General features: G+C 49.8%; 2 long non-coding RNA genes across 4 annotated transcripts; one reads left to right on the plus strand and one right to left on the minus strand.

Moving 5' to 3' along the window:
- The first annotated feature begins 2,143 nt into the window (after positions 1–2,143).
- LOC116581973 lies at positions 2,144–21,178 on the plus strand. The gene is made up of 3 exons (XR_004282324.1): positions 2,144–2,229; positions 18,985–19,069; positions 20,955–21,178. It is a non-coding gene; the product is annotated as an uncharacterized LOC116581973 (long non-coding RNA).
- LOC116581974 lies at positions 10,254–22,234 on the minus strand. Of its 3 annotated transcripts, XR_004282326.1 has the most exons (5): positions 22,057–22,234; positions 21,718–21,987; positions 16,869–17,141; positions 13,955–14,085; positions 10,254–11,480 (listed from the first exon to the last, which is right to left on the minus strand). It is a non-coding gene; the product is annotated as an uncharacterized LOC116581974 (long non-coding RNA). The 3 variants fall into 3 exon arrangements; XR_004282327.1 differs by lacking the exon at positions 21,718–21,987; XR_004282325.1 differs by having other exon boundaries at positions 21,718–22,234.
- Positions 22,235–23,589: the final 1,355 nt, after the last annotated feature.

Here is a 23,589-nt window from a genome sequence, read left to right on the forward strand (position 1 = left end):
CAGACTGTGGCCATGGCTGGTAAAACAGGAGCCTCTGGGATGGAGACTTTTCTGCCCATTTTTGGGATATCAGAAGCTCTGAGGGGGTCATGCTATTGGTTAAGAGTCTGCCTGAATGGGTGCCATGTCCCTATTTCTCAGTATCCCAGCAGCTCTCGTGAATGGTGCCAGGCCTTGTCCCACTGACGTCGACTGGAACATACCCACCCACCCTTGGGCTCTCACACACTCGTGCCTCTCTTTCCCTTATCCTGTCTCCACCTCCCTCTTCTCACACCCATTTGCCTTGCCTGTCAATTGTCACCCCATGAATCAAAGTCAGAGAACTTCCCAAAGTTGGCCACTGGGCCTCTAACCTACTAGAAAGCTGTTTGTGTGTTAACAGACAACCCCCCCCCCCACCAAACCAAGCACCATCATGACTTTCCAAGATGATGATTGAGTTTTTCCCCTGTTCTGCTTGATAGTTCTGCCAAAGCAAGAAAAATCCTCATTGAAGTCTAGCAGGAAATCCAATAAAAATTCTTCAAAAGATGGGCTTGACATTGAAAAACAGCAAAATTATAAAATAGGCCTTAGAAAAGAGAGAGGAGAGTTATTATATCTGGCACCAAGCAAAAGCCCCGAGACCCCGTCCAAATGAGCCATCACAGATTGAAAGTGTTTAGCTTCCCGTTGATTAAATATGGAGAAGGACCCAGGGCCTGCCAAGCCTCGGGGATCCAAAGTTTGTTTTCAGTCAGAATGTGTTTTCAGTCAATGGAAAAAATGGTCGGCCTGCGCTGGGCTATGTAACCGAGAAGCCCCAGGTTTGGGGTGAGTAATGGCTGTGAGGCAGAAAACCATGAGGGCCGTTAATCATCCCTCCCAGGCCCCTGTAATTTAACTCAGCGACTCATTCCACTTGGAAGGCTCCCCCCCATCCCCTTTCTTCCTTCTCCCTCAGTTGATTTTTGCTCAGGGGGGAATAGATGAGTCCTTCTGATGCTTATCTCTGTGTTTCAGTTGTGAAGACTCCTCACCTGCAAGACATCCCTCTCCCGGGACAGGTCCCCATTGCCCCGCTTCTCTGAACACCCCCGGGACAGGAGAAGCGAAAGAGGGGCCGCGGTCACATCTGTGGGGTTCTTCCAGGGATCTCTCTTTGTTCCATGAACTTCCTGGAATGGAGGCCTGGAAAAATCTCTTCCTTCATGGGTTTCCGAGGTGTTTACTGACATTCTTTAAACTGGGTTATCTTATTCCAGGCTTGCAGTTTTCTTTTTTTCCTGAGCTCTCCTCTGGCCTGCTGCATTCCCATACAATTAAGAGGATAGGGAGCCTGGTTTTGAAGGTCATGAAAGGCGCTAGGAGTGAGGCTCTGAGGCAGAGAATGAGGAGGAGAGAGCTGGCGTGCAGCTGGAACGCTGAGGTAAGCGGAACCTCCTTTCCTGTCAAGTGAAAACACCTCTTCTATTTTTCTGCTTCAAGTTTTACACCCTGTGAGCAGCCTCAGGGGAGCGGGGATGCGGGTGCATTTCTGATTCTCTTCCCTGTGCGCCTTCCTCGGGGCAGGAACCAGGGTCTTCCCTGGAACGATGGGTTTCCCTGGCTTCCCCTCTCCCGATGACCGTGATTCATGGGACCCACTGCACTGAAATCTGTTTACAATTGCAGGGGGTAGGCCCTGCTGAGCATTCTTTTGGTCTGTAGTTCCTTGCAAAATGGTGGTTGGCCTGAGCCGCAGCTTGATCTCACAGTGTGGGCGGCTTGATACCTTTCGGTTGGGCACCCAAATTTGGTTATAGGAAGTCACTCCGACCAAATATTTTTTGAGGACTAGGCAAATAAACTAGAGAAAATGAGTAAATAAATAGCTTGAAAATGATGACATGTGAAATGCTCAGTGGTTTAGTGGAAACAGACTCTTTCGTAAGGAGAGCAAGTCTCAGGCAGCTCGGCTGCAGAGGCCACCGGCCCAGTCAGTGGATGCCCTGAATAATGAGCGACGAAGGGACAAGGAAGAGACAGCTCCACGGGGCTACGTTGCCCCAAATAGCAGCTAGATGGGCTCTGGGCAGGAACGTAAATTAACGCCGTGGAGAGGTTGTAGCGCGTCTGTACGCAGGCGTGTGCGCATGTGCGTGTCTGTGCGTGCGCGTGCGCAGAAGAGGGAGCTGCTTCGGCTGCCGCCATTCTGGGGACGGTGGTCAAGGAGGACCTTATAACTGAGTCAAAGCTGGTTTTCAGGTACAACCCTCTTCCTTCACATTATTTTAATCCTCCTCCTCTTCATCATAGCTATTATTTATTGAGTCATGGCGATGTGCCCGCATGGTGCTGGCAGCTTTCTGTGTTATCTGATGTAGTCCTTCTAACAGCTCCTTAGAACATGCCTTATTTGCCGCCTTCGCAGTAGGTATCTGAAATTCAGCTTCCAGAAGAACCCAAAGCTTGACACTGACAGAGTCACGGTCTGAACTCAGGTCTTGTCTAGTTTCCTGCCCTGAACCCACAAAGGCAGTCTGGTGGGCAGGTTCTGGCAGGCAGTCATTCCAGGGCCCAGACATTTGGAGAGAACCCAGTAGGGTCCAAATCAAAAACCCCACTTCACAAGGGGAAGAAAACCAGAAGTCTCATCAGGTGGGGAGCCTGCATTTCAAAAGTTGTGGAGGCTGCCTCACGGACAACAGCAAGCCCAGATTGGAAGGGTCAGTGGCGGGTCACTGTCACCATCAATCACCACAATCCCTTTGTCGGGGTGAGTGGGAAGGGGCTGGGTTGGGCACCAAGCAGAGAGGGTGAACCAACAGAATTGAAGGGACTCTGCTGGTGGCAGGAGATGGGAAGGGGCATTCACAATTCTAATGCAAATCTCCATGGAGAGAATATGCTATCTCTAGGTCCCAGAACTGTGATGATGACCGGCATTCCCATAACAAGCTAGCGCATCCTGAGGTTGAGTCACCTCTAAAGAAGACTTGATTTTTTAATGTGTCTGCTCATCCAGTTTGCTCATCCAGTTTGCTTCCTTGACCCACATCACCACAGAGCTGGAAGTTATCAAGAAATACATTATGATGTATTCAGAGACAATTACCATTGGGGAAAATACATAATATATATAATAAATATATAATACATTATTGTATATTATATATGTATCATATGATATACATATATTATATATATAATATATATATATAAAACATAGGTGCCAGGCACTGTTTTAAGTATATGCATGCATTAGAGGGAAGTCTAACGAGACTGGCGTAGGTGGGAGCTCCTGTTATCCCGACTTTTCATATGAAGAAACTGAGGCACAAGAAGGCAAAGTAACTTGCCCATGCGGCTGAGGAGCATTTAACACCAGGCTGTGTGGAGAAGGCAGAGAGGTGGTGGTACCTTCAAGAATGGGGTGAGGCATGGCTCAGACACCTAGCTGTGTGAGTGGGCAGCGCTGCAGGTGGGGGTGCGGTAGCGGGGGAACTTGGGTCCATTGTAGGATGGGGATCTTTGTGAGCCAAGGCTAGGGTGAGACCGTTTCTGGGCTCTGCTGGGGAGAGATAGGGAGTCTGACTACAGAGCAGGGTGTTACTGGGGTGGGGAGTGCGCAGACTGGCGGGCAGGCTGTGGGCAGGTAGGTTTTGAATGCCAGGCAAAGAACTTGGTCCATTTCCTCTGAGGACGTGGGGATCCCTGGGAGGTTTGGAGCCTTGAGCTGGCACAGCATAAAGGACAAAGTACTAGGAGACCTGAAATCTAGGTCTGACTCTGCCTTTAGGTGTCTTGCTCAAGGTCACACAGCTAAGTCATCTCTGGATTCCAGCTTTCTCATATTTTAAATACAAGGATTAGGCAAGATGAATCCTTCTGGCTACAAAGTTGGCAGCAAACCCCAAAGACTCTAGGAGAGTTTTTGAGGAGGATCTCGGGGGGTGGTAGAAGAAACTGGAGGCAGTGAAAACTTGGAACCAGAGAGTGTGGAACTAGAAGGGATCTAAGCGCCCCTCCACTCACATTTTACAAGTGGGGAAACAGAGGCACAGGAAGGGTAGATGGTTTCCTTAAGCCACATAGAAGGTTATTGCAGAGCTGAGGCGACAGTCCAGCTTCTGATCCTTAGTCTTCGAACATGCCTGTGCCTGTTCCCCTTCAGGTAAGAGCTGTGGGGAAACTTGGCTTGGATCAAGGAAGGAAGGAGGTAGGAGGGAGACTCAGCCTGTGTATTATCCACCTTCATTCTTAGCTGGTTTTATCAGACTGGCTGGGTGACAGTCCCCAAGGGAGCGGAGCTCAATGGAGCTCCTGATCTCTGGCTCCAGTCCTGGCCCTGCCATGGATTTTGGGTATACCCTGTATACACTTATCTGGAAAATGGCTGGGACTGACCCTGCCCTGGGCTGTGAGCTGAGGCCATAATGTCACAGGAGCCACCAGTGGGGATGGAAGCCTGAAACTGAATGGAAACTGAAGCCTGTGGTGTGGCCAAAGGCACAGGCAGTGTGGCAGCAGAAGGCTGAGGCCCTGCGGTACTTTCTTGCGTCTCTCCTTCCAGGGCTCTGTGCCTTGAACGTCCTGTGGTGGGGTGAAGGGGCAGGTGTTCTGGCTTGGAGCTGCAGGGCTGGGTGCAGGTGGTGAGGCTCTGACACTTGCATGAACCTCCCTCCTAGGTTCTTATTAGAGCTGCTCCATGTCAAAGGAGTCTGGTAAAAGTTAACAGGCCTCCCTGCCTCCAGGAGATCAGAGGGACAACTGGAGCTTGCTGGGGTCAGGGAGAGGTCACTGAAACCTGCTTGATTGGGTTGTCAGGGAGCTGCCCCTGGTCTGTGGGCCTGTCCTGTCCCCTCCCCTGATCCAGTACCCAGGGCTCCTTCCAGAGTGACTGACTTGACCCTTCCTTTGTCTAAAGGCCCTTTAGAAGGTGTCTGGGCTTCCCTTAAGGCCCCCTCTCTGTTGGCCTGGGACCCAGTGCCTGTAGGGAGGGAAAGTGATGCAGTGGGGAGAGATCAGGACAGCTCTGAGAATGAGGTACTGGGCTGAACTGGGGATGGGCTAAGCCTGGCCAGGTGTGACCCAGCTCCCTGACCCCTGGTGGCCCAGAGTGGGAGGAGGTGAGGATGGGGCCTGGAAAGAGGCAGTTGGCTAACATTTACCAGGACCTTTGAAGATGTAAATGCTTCCCCAGGCCCTGTTGGGATTGATAGGGTCAGAGTTCACAGACATGGTCGCCTGCTTCTCCAAGTGGGCTGGAAATCTTGCAGACAGATGGGTTAGGGTCCCATGCGATAGAACTTTCCCCAGGGGTGGAGGGCTCATGGGAAATGCTATTTCTGGGGCTCTCCTGCATGAGGCCTACTGGTCTGGAGGTCTTGGAAGGGGCTGAGGGAAGCTGTCTTTTCTGAATGCTCTCATTTCAGTATGCTTTCCAGAGCATATTTAGTCCCATTAAGGTCAATCACTGGAGGAAGAGCTTCCATCTCCTGCCTTTCCCTGATTTGTACCTTTCATCCTACAAATACTAGATTGCTTGCCGTTTCCTGTTCAAATCAGGTTCTTTTAGGCCTGGTGCCCCTCCTGTGCTAGTTTCTTGAGGCCATGTCCTTCCCCACCTTCTGAGCCTGGTTAACTTCTATTCCCCCTTCTGGATCATCTTCTCCAGGAAGCCTTCTGAGAATGGAATCTGCGCCACTGCTCTGTTCTCCTGTAGTATTCAATGACTTGATCAACTACTATTTATGTGGTATGTGCCAGGCTCTGTTCTATTGATAATGCACCAGTGCATTAAAACAGACCGAAATCTTCCCTCAGGGAACTTATATTTTAGATGGTAAAGACAGTGAACCATTGTATAACCCTTTTAAAAAAAAGAATATTTTATTTATTTATTTGAGAGAAAAAGATCACAGGTAGAGAGGCAGGCAGAGAGAGAGGAAGGAAGCAGGCTCAGAGAGCCCAATGCAGGGCTCGATCCCAGGACCCTGGGATCATGACCTGAGGCAAAGGCAGAGGCTTTAACCCACTGAGCCACCCAGGTGCCCATGTATAACCCTATTTTAAGTGCTTTACATGGGTTAACAAATTCAATCCTCAGACCATCCCTATGATTAGGTCAGTTATTAGTTACATTTTACATATGAGAATACATAGGTGGTGAGGAGCAAATTTAATTTAATTTAATCCTTACAGCAACCCTATGACATAGATATTATTTTTCTCATTTTACAGATGAGGAAACTGAGACAGAAGGTTAAGCAATTGGTCCAAGGTCATCTAACCAGTAAACAGGGGCCAGGAAGGAGAGCTCGAAGCCTGGAAAGGATTATATTGCCTCCCCATGATAAGAGTACTCTGTTTCTGTAGTGAAGCAGCTTCTTTCCCTGTTTAAGTGATCTGCTCATCCTCTCCATTATCCTGGGAGCTACCCCAAGGCAGTGACCTTGGCTTATTTATCGCTCTTTTGAACTATTGTGTTGGGTACTTAATTGGCTTCCAGCAAATACTTGTCTATTGATTGACAGCAGTGTATGGATGGAGATGAGAATAAAGCAGCTAATATTTATTGCACATACCCTGTGCTGGGCTGTGCATTGGTCCTTGCTAAGCATGATCTCTTCTAGTCCTTATGAGTCATGTGAACGAGGGGCACCTGGGTGGCTCAGTTGGTTAAGCATCTGCCTTCAGCTCCGGTCACGATCTCAAGGTCATGGGATTGTGCTCTGCACTCTCTCAAGGTCATGGGATTGTGCTCTGCACTCGGCTCCCTGCTCAGTGGGAAGTCTCCTTCTTCCTCTCCCTCTGTCCTGCCCCTCCTTGCTTGTGCTCCTGCCCTCTCTCTCTCTCTCTCTCTGTGTGTGTCTCAAATAAATAAATGAATTCTTAAAAAAAAAAAAAAAAAAGAGTCACTACCTTAGCTGTCACTATCCTGAGGCTGGCAGCCAGGACATGCAGGAGATGGGACCCTTTCCTCCGTGCCATGGGGGGCCGATCGAAGGAAGGGTGGCCAGTCTGAAGACATGGAGCCTGAGTCTCCTGGTCTTTGCTGTTTTGGTGCCCACCCGGCTAGGAGGCCTTGGGGACGTGAAGATGGGTGGGTCTGCAGTGCTAGAGGGTGCCTCCACGTCTGGTTGAAAGGCATCTGGTGAAGTTGAGCCTTTGGTTCCAACACGATTCCTACCTGGAACAGACATGGGAGTATTCCTGCTCTATGTTTGGTTCCTTTCTTCTGACATCTGTTTCTTGTTTTTGTTCTTTTTTCTCTTTTTGCTTTTCCAGTTAGGAGACCAGAGTCAAATCTTCTGACTTACCTGCCCACATGATAGGGTTTTGCAGGGTGGCCGACTGGGTATGTCTGGAGACAGGGGTTGCAAGGGATCGACTCACGGTCGCCCAGCTGAACAGGGGCCCAGAGTCTGCACTCAGGCCTCCTACCCTCTCACTCATGCCACCAATCTCGTTCCCTTCCAGAGTCCTGTCCCCCACAGCAGATAGCAGTCTCAGGTCCCCCCAGCCTCTCTTCGGTGATTGCCCTATTTTGCTTGACTGAGAGTCAAAATGCGGGACTGCACCCAAAAGAACTAAGCTCACTTAAATCACTGGCAGGTAATTTGATAGATGAATTGGCCAGCACCCACTGTGGGAATTAAGCAAAGCCTGAGCTGTGGAGACAGTGGGAAACAAGCTTGAGTGACTGGTAAGCGGGTGGCCTCATTTCACCCAGGGACAGCCCCAGCCCCAGTCCCACAGCTCAAGTTGGAAGGCTTGTGTGTGCCATGTGGATGGTTGCCATATCTCTCTAGGCCTCTTCCTCCAAAATGCAGGACCAACAGGCCCTGGGTCCTTGCTGACTCACCTGGCGTTAGGGTCTCTAACTTAGTGTCCAGGAGGGAGTGAGTGCCACTGTGTCCCTAAAGTCCACGTCTCATCTCCTGGTAAGAACTTAAGCAAATGATCTTGTTTGGTGAGCTCACTTATTTGTTGAATGAACTCGGAACAAGGGTGTTTCAGCAGATGGGAGCTGCATTCTACAAATGGGTGTTTCCTGGGCCACGTGCAGGAACTGACCGCTTGCCCAAAGCTGCAAGGCAACCCTCCCGCCCAACCTCTCTGCAAAGGGGCCCAATGCAAAGGGGAAACTTGTAGATCCTTTCATCATGATGGGGATTGCTAGCTCTGACTTCAGATAAGCAGAACAAACAAGCCTCAGCCCAAGTGGGAACTGGTTCTGCCCCCTCTCTTTGCTTTTCTAAATCATCAAAGCCAAGTTCCTAAAGCCTGACTGTCTCACGGTACTTTCTGATGGTTTCATTGTTTTGTTTATTGTGCTTATGACAAGTGCTAACAGACTGCTTTCAAAGTGTGTTGATATTTCGGTTGTTTTTGAATGGCCCTTCTGTTTTTCTGCATCTGGACAGCATTAGAGTCTGGCCCCAGGGAACCACAGGGTCCTATAAAAGTGTACCAGGTCCCCTTCTTCAGAGAACACTGGCCATGGCAAGATCAGACACCCCATCTGGGCAGGAACAAACACCAAAATCAAGAGCAGAATCATGAGACAGGATTCAGCAGCCAGGGAAGACAGGCCTCTGCTGGGAGGGGGCCAGCGAGCATTGCCAGCTGGCCCGTGGGTGTTCTTTCTGTCCACGGACGTACTGTGATGTTCCCGCTGGAGAACTTGACCCAGCGGAGGGACTGGCACAGGGCAATGCCACTAAACGCTGGTGGTCATTGATGGGTTCCCACTCTGTCTTCTCCCAGGTTGCCTGGAGAGTCACCAGCATAGTTTCTGCAGGGGACTCTTGGGGACTAGACAGGGAAGAAGCAAGAGGGAGAACTGCATGAAGTCCCAGGGAAAACCAGAAGAAGCACCACTTAACCTCACAGCTCTCCTGGAGCATCTTTGCAGCACTGCCCACGAGGGCTGAAGTGAGGAAAATGTGAAATGGTCCTCCTAAGACTTGTCTTCAGTTTTTATGGCCTTTCTTTTCCTACTTGTCCTGCTCTGTCCTGTCCCCAGGCCCTGCCCCATCCTGCATTAGAACCAGCTTCCTCCAGCAGGAGGGCACCTCGGGGTACAGACAGGCTTAGAGGGAGGGAGTCCCACATATGATCTCACTGTGAGTTTAGCACAGACTCCACTTCATTTCTTCAAGGTCATCTCTGATTTCTTCCTTCAAGCTCGCTGAGATTTTCTTGAGCTCACGTACTTTACTGGCCTCTACCTGGGGTTCTCTTGTTTGGTGTCAGGAGTGAAAGGGCTCCTTTCTGCCTGACCTCCAGTAACTCTGGGGCTCTGTAAATCCCTCATTCCCAGATTTAGCAAGTCCCTGGACTTGCTCTGAAGGTCGAATGGGATGGAGACTGAGAGGGGCAACAATGAGCCCTGGTGCCACAGATCTAGGGGTCCCAGCACTCCCAGTGAGGGGAAGAGTTAGCTCTGTCAGTTGGATCTCAGACGGAACCATGGGAGGCTTTTGTGTTCACGCACATAGACTCTTGGGGGTGGTCAGGAGCTCCACAATCTGATTGACTGGTGATGGTTGGTCTCTACCTGTGGTTTTAGGACTGGAGACCCACTAGGCCTCAAAGTTCCTGACTTTATGGCAATACTCCCTAGCATTTCCTTCTTGGTATACACCATCATGTGATAAATTCTCATTGATACTGCCTGTACTGACCTGGATCTTTCTCTTGAAGTTTTAACACTCTTAGGATTGCATGTGTTTCCGCATTTACCTTAGCTCAGCGGGGACCCCTGATAAAACCCTCAGTGGCACCACTTAGTTTCTCAGGAATCATGCTGTCCCTTGATTCCAGCAAGGAGACAGGGAGAGACTCTGGGTCCAGGGCTGGACACATCCCAATGGGCTGGGCTGATTGGCCTCTGAGAAGCTGAACGTGCCTGCTACTAAGGCATGAATATTCTCTAAGGACACTTGCTGATTTCCAGTGTGATTCTCTGGGTAGGCAAGAAAGAGAACTGAGGTCTTCTGCCAGACAGTATATGTATGTACGAGTGTGTGTGTGAGAGTGTGTTTGTGTGTATGTGTGTGTGAAGGTGTGTGCCCATGTGAGAGTGTATGTGTGTGGATGTTTGTGAGTGTATATGAGTATGTGTGTGCGTGCGTGAATGCTTGTCATTTTGAAAAATTTCAAACTTTATGTAGCAGTTTCTTTCTCACCAGGATCTCTGCTTGTGTGAAACTTTAATTTTATAGCTTTGGCTGTTAATTCATCATGGGCACCACCATTAATAAATATTTATTGAGCTTTCACTGAGCACAGCATGTTGAAATAAGAACTATATATTTGACTCAAGAGGAGTCAATAGCAGATGGGGTAGATTCGGGGAGGGGTGGGAGAAATAATCATTGAGGTTTCTTTCAACCTTGAGAGTTTATGACTTTATAACTAAAGCAGTGGGATCCACTTGACACCCGTTGGGTAGGGCAGCCAGCTCAGACGAGAGAATGGGGCTACCAGAAGGCAGCCCCCTCCAGAAATCCCACCCATGTGTGGTATGGGTGCACACATCTGGAAGCCTTATGTCCTTTTGGGGATTCAGCTGCAAAGGGATAGAGTGAATCTTTTTGGCCTTTCCCATGATGCCCTATGAAAGTAAATATTTGCTGATGGAGTGATGGCTTGCCATTTGATTTTGGAATTTACAAGAAGCACAGATTTGGGGACGTTGGACACCACTGATGCCTTGGCAGGAAAGGACCAGTTTTCTCCTGTTTTGTGGAGTGTTAGTGGCAGCCCGAGGAAAGTCTCCATTGGAGAGAACTCCAGAGTGGTGTGGGCTCAGAGCAAGTCTGGAGGGAGGGTGCGTGCCTCTTGTGGAGCTCAGTTAATCAGATCAGAAGCAGTCTGCCCGCCGCAGCCATGACTCAGGCCTCCTGGGGGGTTTTCTTCAACATTATGAAGATGAACATGGCTCTGAGAATTCCCTTCAGACCTGGGCTTTGTGCTAATTGCCTCCATATTTATAGGAAGATGGGCAGCCCACAGTGGGAACCTCTGGAGTGGAGGCTGGGGTTGTGCTTAGGAGAGTGGCCTTGCTCTGGCGGGGTTGGGAAGAGGTAGATTTGAGCCCGATGAGGTTAGGACGTTCCTGCTGTCAGGTGGGTAAGTTCCTTTGATGATGGTCACTATTCCCTTTGCACCAAAGCGAAACTGAAACAGAAACCAGGAGTGGTTAAGCGCCTAAGGTAACACTGTCAGAACAGGGGTCTCAGAGTCAAGGTAAACAGCAGAGGTAGAGTCCATCCAGATCTGTCACCTACCAGTTCACAGATGTTCTCCTGCCATGGGTGGGGGGAGGGAGGCAATCCAGCACTGCTGAGTCACCTAAGACATGGCGTTAAGTGTCTTGCAAGCTGCTTTTCTCCTGAGTTAAACTGGCGGTATTCGGGATGGGGATGGCTGATAGAGAAGCGAGAAACTAGGGAGTTTTGCCTGCTTCCACTTTTACTAGCAGCTTCTGTGTGGCATCAGTTTCCCTGTCTGTAAAAGAGAAGATAATAGTGGTAACTATCTCATAAGATTATTGGGGCAGATAGTAAATGAAATAATACATACAATGAGATTTGCATCATGCCGGGAATACAAGTGGGAACTTACTATCTGATGCCATGATAGGGAGGTGGTTTAGTGGTTGAAGATGCAACTCAGGGTCCAACGACCTGAGCACAGAGAGGTTAAGGGCCCTGCCAGGTCACACAGCTGGTGAGGAGCACAGTCATAGTGAGCTCCCTAGTTCGGTTCTGGGTGTGTTTCCAGACCATGACAATAAAGCAAGTATTATAACAAAGCAAGTCAGATGATTTTTTTTGTCTCCCAATGCATATAAAAGTTATGTTTACATTCTACTGTGGTCTATTAAGTGTGCAATAGCACTGTGTCTAAAACAAGTAGAGTTTATTGCTATAAAATGCTAATCATCACCTGAGCTTTCAGTGAGCTGTGATCAGTGATCCCAGATCACCGTAACAAATATAATAGTGATGCAAACATTTGAGATATGGTGAGAGTCACCAAAATGTGACAAAAAACACAAGTGAGCAAATGTCGTTGGACAAATGGTGGTCACAAACATGCAGTTTGTGAAAAATGGGGCGCCTGGGTGGCTCAGTGGGTTAAGCCGCTGCCTTCAGCTCAGGTCATGATCTCGGGGTCCTGGGATCGAGTCCCACATCGGGCTCTCTGCTTGGCAGGGAGCCTGCTTCCTCCTCTCTCTGCCTGCCTCTCTGCCTACTTGTGATCTCTCTCTGTCAAATAAATAAATAAATAATCTTTTAAAAAAAAAAAAGCTATATCTAAGAAGTGCAATAAACTGAGGTACGCTTGTACTCTTTCCAGACTTCTCCAAGCTAGATCCTTTGGTCTGGGCACTGGGGTGCGGCTCTCTGAGCACCAGGGCTGTCACAGGAGCTGCCTATCTTAGAGTTTGGGGTGATAGGACTTCCGGGTTCCCCTGGACAGCTGCTACCTGGTAAGGGACAAAGCCTGGCAGGGCCTCTAGGGGACTGCTCCTTTCCTCCCTCCCGAGACAGCTCTGGGGTAAGCCTGAACAGCTGCCCTTGTCTACCCACAATCCAGTGAGGGTAGATGCCTCCAGGCAGAGCGGAAGCCACATGGTCCAGGCAGGGTGGGGGTGCCCCGGGCGCCCTTGGGATCTTGTCATGGCTTTCTGTCAAGCCTCTGTTGGTGCCTGGTTCCCCCATAAAGCCATTATGTACTGGGAGAATTAATCATGCCGTTAGGTAAGCATTATGGCACTTTTATGGCAGCTTTGAAGCTAATCTGTCATTAATGCCTGCTGGATTATCATGATTTCTTGCAGTTGTGATTCATTAACTCAAAGCCTAATAGTAATTCTATTAAACATCTCCCATCACCGTTTGCCCCAACACGTCCCCACTCTGTTCTATTGTGCTGCTGCAGTGGTGTGACTGGCAACCTGTGTGGTCTTCAAAGAGATGGACAGGTCCCCCTGCCCGCAAGAAACTGCCCAACCAAGCATCAGTTCCCTGCCCAACCTCAGAGCCCATCTCCTCTCATGCCAGCTGGACTCTTCAGGCCATTCTTGCTTTTCTCCCAGAGGTGGCGTGTGCTGTTCCTGAACCACCCGTGACTGCTTTCAAGATGCCAGACTGGGCACACTAAGACGAGTACCCCACGGCTCCACAGGTGACTGTCAGACCTGTGGGGCTGACCGGCGGTGGTGGGAGTGAGTTTGGGGTCAGGAGAGAAAGCGGGGTGCTGCCAAAGAAATGTGTTCACACAGTCCCCTTTCCCTCCTTGCTCAGAGCTCATGGAATTCACAAAGGGAGGAGGCAGCGCAGGGACGGGAAGCAGGGGTGGCACACTGTTGACTGTGGGCCTGCCAGCATTAATAAAATCCCTTGGTGAGGTTTTTCAGAAAGAAATGGTTCTCTTAGGCTGGCTGTTCTCTGCAAAAGGTCAGCTTCGGGGCACGGCTTGACGGATGGGCTGTGAGTAGGCAAGAAAAAGGAAGCGGGGAGAAAGGGCTGATGGGGGTGGGCCGGGAGGAAGCCAGTGGAGGACTGCAGCGCAGGCTCGTCCCGGTGCCAGCATCTTGCCCCTCATTCCGCGTCATCAATCAAGCCCGGCACCAGTATCTCTGCAATTTGTAATGCCCCTGCCCCCTCCGACCTGCCCAAGTGCGCACCAGCGCTGACCCTTCCTGCCCTCATTCAGGCCTATGATGCTGCCTTGGTGATGGATGGCTTCTCCTCCCCCAGGGATCGCCTCGCCACAGCTGGGGGAGCATGGGCAGGTAACTGAGGTCAAACCCAGGGCAGCCACAGTGACCCAGTCACCCAGGCCAAGGGACTCTCTGTTCCCAGAGGCAGCAGGTGATGCCAGGGATAGAGAAATAGAGCTGAGAGAGGAAGCAAGAGAAAATTCCAACTATATAAGGAAGGGGGCGGGGGGAACCAAACCAAAAAACCTCTCTGTATCCTGAGGTCTTCCAAGACTTCTAAAAATCTCCAGCATGGTGTGATGTCTTCTGCGTACAGCTACAACATTGCCTGTTCCACTCCATCTGTGTTTTCTCACGCCTGTGCGCTTTAAGAACCACTGAAATGGAAAACAAGTTAAAAAATACATAGATGTATATATAGTGAGACGGAGAAAGAGAGGGCAGTACTCTACAGCCTGTACTAGCTTTTTTTTTTCCTTTTCTTTCTTTCCTTTTTTTTTTTTTTTTTTTTTTGCCAGTGTTTGTTGTAGGAAAAAGTGTATAAAAACAAACCCTAGACAACTGGAGTAAATATTCTCAACACATCAGCCGAGGAGAAGTCAGGATCCAATGTTTCCATCCTTCCTCATTCTGGGCAGAGCTGGAAGGGAAAGAAAGGATCTCTGCCCGTTTTCTAGCTTCTAGGTGGTGTTCTCTGTCTCGTGTTCATGGGTGGAGTGGTTCTTGGGGAGGAGGCTTGCAAACTGCTCAGTAGGAGACTGACCAGCCGGCCGGGGGGAAGGTGGCCTTGGGATGCTCCCGCCGAGAGCTTAGAGGTGTTGGCGCATGCGTGCGTGCGTGTGTCTGTGTGTGCACGTGTGCGTGCCGGAGATGCCTGCTTCCGCTGTGAAGTGAATTGCAGGTGGATTAAGTTCTGTGTTGGTGGACCCATCCTTGGCCTTGAGGACCGGGGAAATTGTTCTCTGACAGCCTCGTGGCCTGGCCCAGACTTCTTTTGGAACTTTAGGGGCTGAGTAGAGAGTCCAGGAGAGGGTGTCCTGGCGAAGGAGTTTGGAGACTGTGGACTTCTGAGTGAGTGGAACAGAGAGCGGGGCAGGATGGCCTGGCAGGCGATGGAGGGGTCGGGCTTGGGGCTGGTGAAGCCAGGAAATGGAGGAAAACACAAACGGAGAGGCGGTGGAAGGAGAGAGGAAGGGACAGGAAAAGCGCTGAGAGAGAGATCCAGGAGATAGATGGTCACGGGACAGGAGTCAGCAGGGAGAGAGGGAGAGCAAATTTAATGAGGGCAACTTGAAGGCCAGCTTTAACCAACAGCTGGCGGGGGGCCGGGTTTGATCTCCTTGTGAGTCAGGCCGCTTGATTAATTGTGGCCTGTGGAGGAGGATGGACACCTGGCCCTGCTGCTGAGCTCTTTGATCTCAGGGTTTCTCAGGGCCTGTGGGAGGGGAGGTGCTCGCCTGGCTGGGGGCTCCCTGAGAAGGAAGCCAGGCAGCCCTGGAGAGGCTGGGAGAGTTAGGGCAGTGGGGGTGGGGATAGGGGTGGGAACATGGGGTGGGGAGATGGGAAGGCAGGAAGGCAGACAGTACAAAGGGCGGGCAGGTCTGGAGCTGTGAACAAAGCCCCCTGAGAGGAAGGGCAGCTGAGAGAATGTGGAATGGAGGCAGCCTTTGAAGGGGAAGTTTCACCCATAATCTCAGGGTGATTCTGTGGTGAGGGTTCCTTCACCCTCTGTCTTACACTGTTGTGTAGAGATAGCTGAACTGTGAGGGGAGGGCCAGGCAGAAGAGAGCTATTTGCACAAAATTGTGTTATGTTGCTTCTGGCTATGGGGCTAACTAGTTTAATCAAGGAGTGAGTTCTACAAGGGGCACAAGGAGAAGGGAAGTATAGGGCTCCCTGGAACTGGCTCATTTTATGCATGTTGGATGGAAACAGATTTGAAAAAAGAAAGCGACATATTGCCAAAAAAAAAAAAAAAAAGAACCCTCAAGAAGAAGGAAAAAAGGAACTAAAACCCTAATGCCCTTAAAAAAGAAAACCGAAAAAAAAAAGTCATATATTATGTCTTTGGACTAAATCCATTGGTGTTCTGCCAACTTCAAATAATAGTGTAACTTGATTAAGAAACTTTACAGGATTTAAAGTTGTTGGCTTTTCTGACTCCTCGCTGAGACTTCTCCGTAAGTCACTGTCTATACCAGGCTAATTTGTTCCCAGATTCCTTAATCTTTTGCAAGTTGGTGATGACGTTTATGACTTGGTAGCCATATTGGAAGGGTTCATGATTTCTTTTGCTTACAACTTCCACGCACAATTTTTGGGTGACTTAAGAATGTTACCCTGAAATGTCCTGCTATTGAAACACTGTGTGTGTGTGTGTGTGTGTGTCTGAATGTGTGCCTCTATGTAAGCTATTTAAGCTTTATATGGTCCTGCTCTCCTCTTGGGTGCACAAACTCCTGCCCATAGCTGCCTTAAGTCTTGGAGAGACACAAGAATGGGACAATAAGAATGGCCCCCTAGGGTTCAGCCTGCACACGGAGCATAGACAGTTAGGACTCCAAAGTCTCTGATGACCAGGTGCAAAGGGAATTCCGGGAGCAAAGGAGGACAGTTTTTCTGGCGGTGTTAGAGTTTTGACTGGATGACATCAGTTTGTTTGGGAAGGCACTGACCTCGCCTATGAATGAAGGCCCAGCTCTGTACTCAGTCACCAGCTCTGGGCCTCGGCCTTGCCACTGCATCTCCCTGGGGCTTCAGCTTCCTCATCTATAACACGGGGTAAGAAAAAATACTTGCCTCACAGGCTTGTTGTGAGGATTAAGCACATTAGTATATGTGAAAGCGGCCTGTAAATGATGAAGCCTTCAATTAACAGCAGGCCTTAGAATTACTGCTTATGTTACAGAAGCCCGGGTCTCTTTAAACACTTGTGTTGACAGCAAGGATGTTTTAATTTCAAACAGGGTTTGTTCATGGAGGGCATTAGAAAATGAGATCCCATGTTACCTGCTCTCCCTGGGGCACCTGCTCTTCTATAATTATTATTTACTGATAAGTACGTTTTGTTCATAAATGTCCCATAAAATTCAGCTGAAATCCTTTCCCCGGCTGGCCTGGCTTTTCTGGGTAGGGCTAGGCAGGAACACGCTAACAGCACCTTCCGGGTGGTGGGGCTCTTGGTCTGTGAGTTGTCGTACTCGGCCTTTCTGCGGAAGGCCTGGCCGATTTGACCTGGAGGTCTTCTGTCAAATCTTGCTGTTCCCACTTCAGCCTGTTTTGCCTGTTTGTGAGAGGAACGTGGTAGTCCTTGAGCCTGGGCTTCCTGGAGCTTCATGGCTGTTTCTCCGTGGGGCTATTGCTTCTATTGACAGCTTGGTGCATGGTGCCTGGAGCTCGGGCTCTGGTTGGAATGTGGCTTCTGATGTGAGACCTATGGGACATGGGACAAGATGGGGAGGACCGTGCTTAGCCTTCGATGGTTGCAGTGAGGATAGAGACGGCCTATGTAAATCAACATCTGGCATCTAGCTGATGCTCAGTAAAGGATTATTTTTGTAGACCCCTGGTCTCAGCCCTGGCTGTGCACTGAAATGGTGAGGGATAGTTCCAAAGCCTGGGCCCCACCTCTAGAAATTCTAACTAGTGTCAGGTTAAGCCTTAGCATTAAAACCCAGGTGATTCTAATGTGTAGCCAGGGTTCAGAAATAGTAGCGCTTCTCAAATGTAATGTTCCTACAAATCACCTGGGGAATCTTATTAAAATGATTCCTTTACAAAGGATTTTATTTATTTGAGAGAGAGAGCTCACGTTGGGAGTGGCAGGCAGAGGGAGAAGCAGAATCCCTATGGAGCAGGGAGCCCGACGTCCTGATGCCAGGACCATGACCTGAGCTGAAGGCAGACTCTTAACTGATTGAGCCACCAGGCACCTTAAAATGAAGCTTCTGGGTCAATATGTGTGGGGCAGGAGAACCTGTGCATTGTTGACAGGCATGCAAATGCCTATGTGGGGACCACATTTTGGGTGGCAAGGCTCTATCCTTCCCTGATCCTCATAGCTCAGTGTACGACATGGCCATGGCCATGGATGGGAGACCTGGGAAGCAGGTGCAAGTGAACACAGGAAGAAGTCTGAGAGGCAGCTCCAGAGGCTTGTTGAAGGGTGTTCCCACCAGGTACTGACCTGGAATCCTCAGTACACACACACACACACACGTGCACACCTCCTTCTGAATCTAGTCTCAAACACCCATATAAGTAGCAACCAGATGCTGTTTTCCAATATTTCAATATCTTTTCAGGTTTCCTAGTTTATTTTGTGAAGACAACCAAATGAGTGGAAACACTGGCTGTGGAATATGAAGGGCCCAGGTCATGAGTTTAAATGCCCATTTGTGATACTCAATTGGAAGAGCAGTCCCTAACTGGGACTTGTAAATAGTCAGCCCAAGATGCTTACGTGGCCGAACAAAATCCCCGCAGGGGAGTGTAATCACAGAGCAGATCCCAGGGAGGCTTCGTGTAAACCACTACTAATACTGGCCCGTGAAACGGGATGCCCTGTTGAGAGAAACAGAACCAACTAGAACAAAGGGCTTCTGAGTTGTAGGAAAGAGTCTTCCTGATAGCACTCGGCCTGGAAGATTTCTTCCCACCCCACAACGACAGGCATGTGTATAAATTACCACCTTCTCCCAACACAGAGGCAGACAATTGGGGCATGTGGGGATTGGCACTTTTGCAAAGGACACTGACAAAATGGGTTTTCCAGGGGGGTATTAATGCTTATGCCATATTTCATGAGTTTATGGAATAATAGAGATAGGAATAACTGGAGTTATATGGTTGATGCAGACCCCTCACGAAAGAATGCTCTTTGAGAAACTGGGAGTCCTCTCCAGTTAGATGTGCAGCTCAGTCCCAGGAAGTGAGGCGTCTGACATTCCTGCAGTGGTATGGGTCTGGGCCTGTTAGCCTGGCACCAGCCGGTGTGGCAGGCATGATCTGATCGGCAGAGGTTGAGCGATTAGGACCGCTTGGAAGCAGGAAGCCCTAACCTGACCTGGGTTGGGGGATCTCACTGGTCACCAAGGAAAGGAACTTTGCCCCATGGCTGAGGGATGGTAGTTGAGGCCAGAACCACATGGTGGCCACCCCTATATTTTTGGTTGGAGCCTTCAAATGGTTTAAGTTCACTGTCAAGCAAATAGCATAGAGTGTTGCTGTGATTTATGTCAGGATCTTCTTAAAGTCCCTTTCACTGTCTTTCTAAGGCCAGGTGTTGTTGGAGACCTGTGTCAGGACAAGATGAATCCAGCTGCCAATCCCTGGTGAGATCCTGGTGCATCGGGTAGTCAGGTAAGGAGCCCCTTTTAGGGGAAGTCTCCTGCACATGGTTTACTCTTGTCTTGAGGTGACACTCATTCCCAGAAATCCAGAGGCTGAGCCCCAGGCAAGCTTTAGCGGGCTTCCTGCCTCCAAGACGTCTGGGGCCCACTTGCATGCAGAAATCGACATGTACCGTTCCGGAAATCTTATTTTACTGCTCCTTTCCCTGCCAACAGTCCCCCTCCTTTGTCACCTCCTCGTTCACTCCTCTGGAATCCTAGTCCCAGATGTGACTTCTCTGTTTCCTTTGGCTGGGAATTTGCCGTTTTCCCATAACCCAGACGGGTTGCCTGTTAGAGAAACCAAAAAACTCCAACTTTCTGGGAAGACATCTAATTAAATTCCCAAAGAGGGAAGAGGAAAGCCCCCTGTGAAACACACAGATAGAACCCCACAGGACATAATCACCCCAGCAGAGAAAGTGCCCGGGATAAGCCTAGAGAACCGGTAACGTGGTGTTCTCTTTCTTAATGTCCTCTGCAAAGAAGCTGGCCCTGGGTTTAAAATAGCCCTCTGGTACAAGCAACTATTTAAAGAGTATTGGGGTCTGAGAAATGCAAAACAAAGTGTTGTTGATTAAAAACACATGGTTTGTTCTCGAGGCTCGAGTAGCCGGCAAAATCAAATGTGACAGTGTTTTGGCTTTTTCTATCCCACAAGACATGATGGTGATTTATTAGAGTGATGTCAGCTGTGGTTAAAAAGAGTTTGCTGTGTTGTCTTAATAAAAAGAGGCTTACCTTGGCGCTGTCAAACGCCCTCTTTCCCCGGGTCTTGAGGCGGTGGCTGCTTGGGTCCTTCGCCCCTCCTGCGGGGGCTTCACCAAGGGGCAAACATCTGCCTTGGGGAAGTTCATGAGGCCACAGGGCACCGAGCGCACCTTGATGGAGGTGCGGGATGGCCTTGAGGGGCTGCGGCTGGCTCCGGGTTTGTTCAGCTTGTGGGGAGCATAGATGCCACAGCCAGCTTGGAGCTGGAGCATGGCCTGGCTTGGCTGGGTGGTGGGGCCTTTGGCTAGAGGAACCCCCGTGGAAGAGAAGAGACCCTTAGCCCCATGGCCTTCTGCAAGTAACCTAGACAGAAGCTGATGATCAGCAGGGTAGATGATCTACAGAAAATGGTGAGAAACTGGGATCTTAACTCAAAATGAAGACATTTCTTAGTGGGAACTTGTTGGTTATAAGGAAGAGAAACCCCTTGAACAAATTCAGATGACCAGGATTACTGAAAGGACTCACCAGTCCTTCTTTCAGACATGTAAGAGACAAGGCTATCTGGGGAACAAGGTGGGGCCAGGACTGGAGCCTCTTCCTTTACCTTCCATGGAGCCATGCGGCCTGGGAGCCTCCTCTCTCCTCCTTCTGTTCCCAAGGAAACCCCTGAGAAGGGGGAAGGGAGATTCTTCGTTTTTACTTCTTCATGGCCTTGGCTTGTGTCAGCCGTGCCCAATGCTACATGACCACATTTTTGTTCAAATACCATCATCTTTCTCCACTTAGTCTCCTTGTATCAATTCCAAATTCCTGAGAGAATGAATCCAGTTGGTGTGACTTGAGTCAGATATCTCTGTCTGGTCCATTTGGCAGCCACTTGGGAGCCAGGGCCAGGGGTGTGTGGTTCCAGGGAGCCCGTATAGAGGCTGGGCGGGGAGGACGCATTAGGGGGTCGGCCCCAGAAAGGAGCCATGTTTGTTACCGGGGCAGTTGAAGACAGCAATTACAGGTGTGTGCTTTTGTCCTAAGGATCTGGGACTTTGTGGGAGAATTTGATACTGTGATTTCTGCAGTCAAATGCTCTGCCCTTGAGATATATCCCCTGATACTGTGATTTCTGAATGTGTCTGGCTCTTCTGTAGGAAGGAGAACCATCCCAGTGGGAGGATGGAAACCCAGAAGACACCTTTAATTCTTTCCTGGAGACACACCCAGGAAGTGAGAAGATGACATTGTTATTTCTTAATGTCTGGATTTCTTTTCTAATTACAAAGAAACACGTAAATGACTGTAGAAAACTTGGAAAACAGAAACACACGAAGATGGAATAAAAAGCACCCATGATCCAAGTTAACGGCTGTTAACATATTGGTGTATTTCCTTCTATCCTTTTTTCTTTAAGTAGTAGCCTGAGGCCATGTGAATGATTGGAGCTTAAGATCTATCTTTTGACTTTAATTATGTGTCGTCAGACTCTCTAAGACTTTAGGATTGTTTTATGTTTATTCCCATAGCTTTCCTGGAGCGTGTCCTGTAGTTTTTCCCCTGCTCTTTCCCCCTTCCCTGCAGGGGGCAGCTCAAATAGAACCAGTGCTTGCTAGTACCCCTGTGTTGCACCCACTTTTGCGCATGGCAGCGCCCCTCCCAACCCCCCACCAGCGTTTCAACGGTCCCTTTCAAGCCCTTTTTTGGGGGGGGGGGGGGGGGGCAGTGATTTTTTTTTTTTTTTTTTAACAACCACAAATCTGATCTCCTCTTTCTTCACTGAACATTCTTTACTGGTCATCCTTTGCAAAAGGTAAGGCAGACAGTGCCTTTACCATGTCCCTCCAGCCCGCTTGCTCCCCGTTTCTAGCTGTGATACCCCTCCTTTCTGCTCATGGACCCTCTCAGTGGCCCTCCCACCTTAAGCCTTCACACTTTCCTCTCGCCTCTTCTGGTGGCTTTTCCGGACTCAACATCCAGACTGAGTTCCATGTCTCTTTTTTCAGAGAAGCCTTTTCTCACTGCGGCGCACTTACAGTCCCTCAACATTCCCCTGTACTTTGCCTTGACCAAGGGGACCATGCTTGGCAGTTGTCTGCGTATTCGCTCGTTTATTACGTGATGTCTGTCTCCTGGATGGCTGCGAAAACTCCTCGAGGCAGAGCAGATCTCTTGTGGTGCATGCCGTACCTGCAGGGTGCAGGCTGCTGTCATCCCCAACTCAGCTGCCACCCCCACCTCCCCGCCCTGTGACCCCACCTGTCCTGGAGCTCAGTCTCTGCTTGTTGAACGAGTGAGTGAGCCCAGCGCTCAGCTGGGGCAAATGCATCAGGGAAGCATCACCGTGTTATAATATACTGGACTGGGAGGTCTGGGGAGACAGGGTGGTTTCCGACAAAGCCTCGGTGTGCCCTGCTGTCACGACCCTGGTCCAGCCCCAGAGGTGCCCGACACACCGTGCTCTGTGCTGTGGTGAGGCCACAATGTGACCTGTGTGCACAAACATGCTGGTGCGGAAGGCTGGTTTGCGGAGGGCTGTGAGCGAGATGGATTTCCGGCGAAGTATCTATACCTTGGAGAGGCTCTGCTGCCCTCTGTTACCCACATTTTATGGGGAAGAGATCATTCTAGAGCTCCTCTGATGGTCGTTAAACCTCCTGGAACTGAACGCTTCCATGGGGCAGAGCTGTCTGCCTTTGAATCAGCCCGGTAGACCCCTCCGGCTGTTCCATAGATCTTGCCTCAGTTAAAGATGGATTTAGCTTCCTTAGAACCTTTATCGATTGCCTTCTGAGATGCTTCTCTGGAGGAGAATTCAGTGGACGTTTATTGAACACTGGCGCGCCGTGCCAGGGAGGGACTCAGGTGCCGCCTGTGGAGAGCTGCGTCCGACAGGTGGGAAGCTAAGCTGGAGCAGCACTGGGGTTCGCCATGTGCTGCTACATCATTATCTTAGTTGGTCACAACAGTCGTGTGAGGTGCATGCCGAAGAAATGGAGGCTTTGAGCAGGACTTGCCTGAAATCCCAACAGTCTGCGCAGGAGGGAGCCACAGCTCCAGCTCGTCCTTTGACTCCAGCCCCACGATCCCTTTTACTACCCTAGGTTGGAAATATGAGTGTACTTTTGCTTCGTGCTGCCCCTCAGACATTTGAGGGTAGCTAATATACTCCCTGAATTTTCTCTTGCCCTGGATCAGCTTGACCCCCCCCCCCCCCGCCCCCGCCCAAACCTGGTCTTCCTTGGCCTTAATCACATGGCGATGCCCTTGCAAATTTGCAAGTCATGGCTACTACTGTACATCACTCTTCCATCTGTAAATAAGAGGGTCTCAACCTTGAAAGCTAGATTCTGAAGGGGAACTCCGGGTGGTGATCCCCTGCCCCCAGGCAACGAAGCCAGTTGTGAAGCCTAGGGCAACTCATAAGGTGCTTTGCCAGCAAGAATCGTGTAGTGAGAGATGGTGGATGTACAGACTTCCAGAGCAGTGTCTGACCCCTGGAACATCTTTTTCCTGACTGCCCTGCTAGGGTACGACTTAACCAGTCATGTTATGGGATCCTCATGACCAGCTGAGGAATGTCATTACACCCCCTACAGATCTACTCGATTTTTGGCTCAATATGTAAGGCAAAAAAAAAAAAAAAAAAAAAAAATCTGGCTATTTGTAGCTTCCAATGTAGTTCTTCTTGTGGGTTGGGAAGCAGAAGGGCAGTGCCTCTCCCGCGTGCCTCTCCCTCTCTTACACTCCGCACACGAAGTGTGCAGAGAGTCCCAGCCTGAGCCCATCCTG

Source organism: Mustela erminea, chromosome 21 (assembly GCF_009829155.1).
Source record: "Mustela erminea isolate mMusErm1 chromosome 21, mMusErm1.Pri, whole genome shotgun sequence".
In the NCBI taxonomy this organism is placed as follows: Eukaryota; Metazoa; Chordata; class Mammalia; order Carnivora; family Mustelidae; genus Mustela; species Mustela erminea.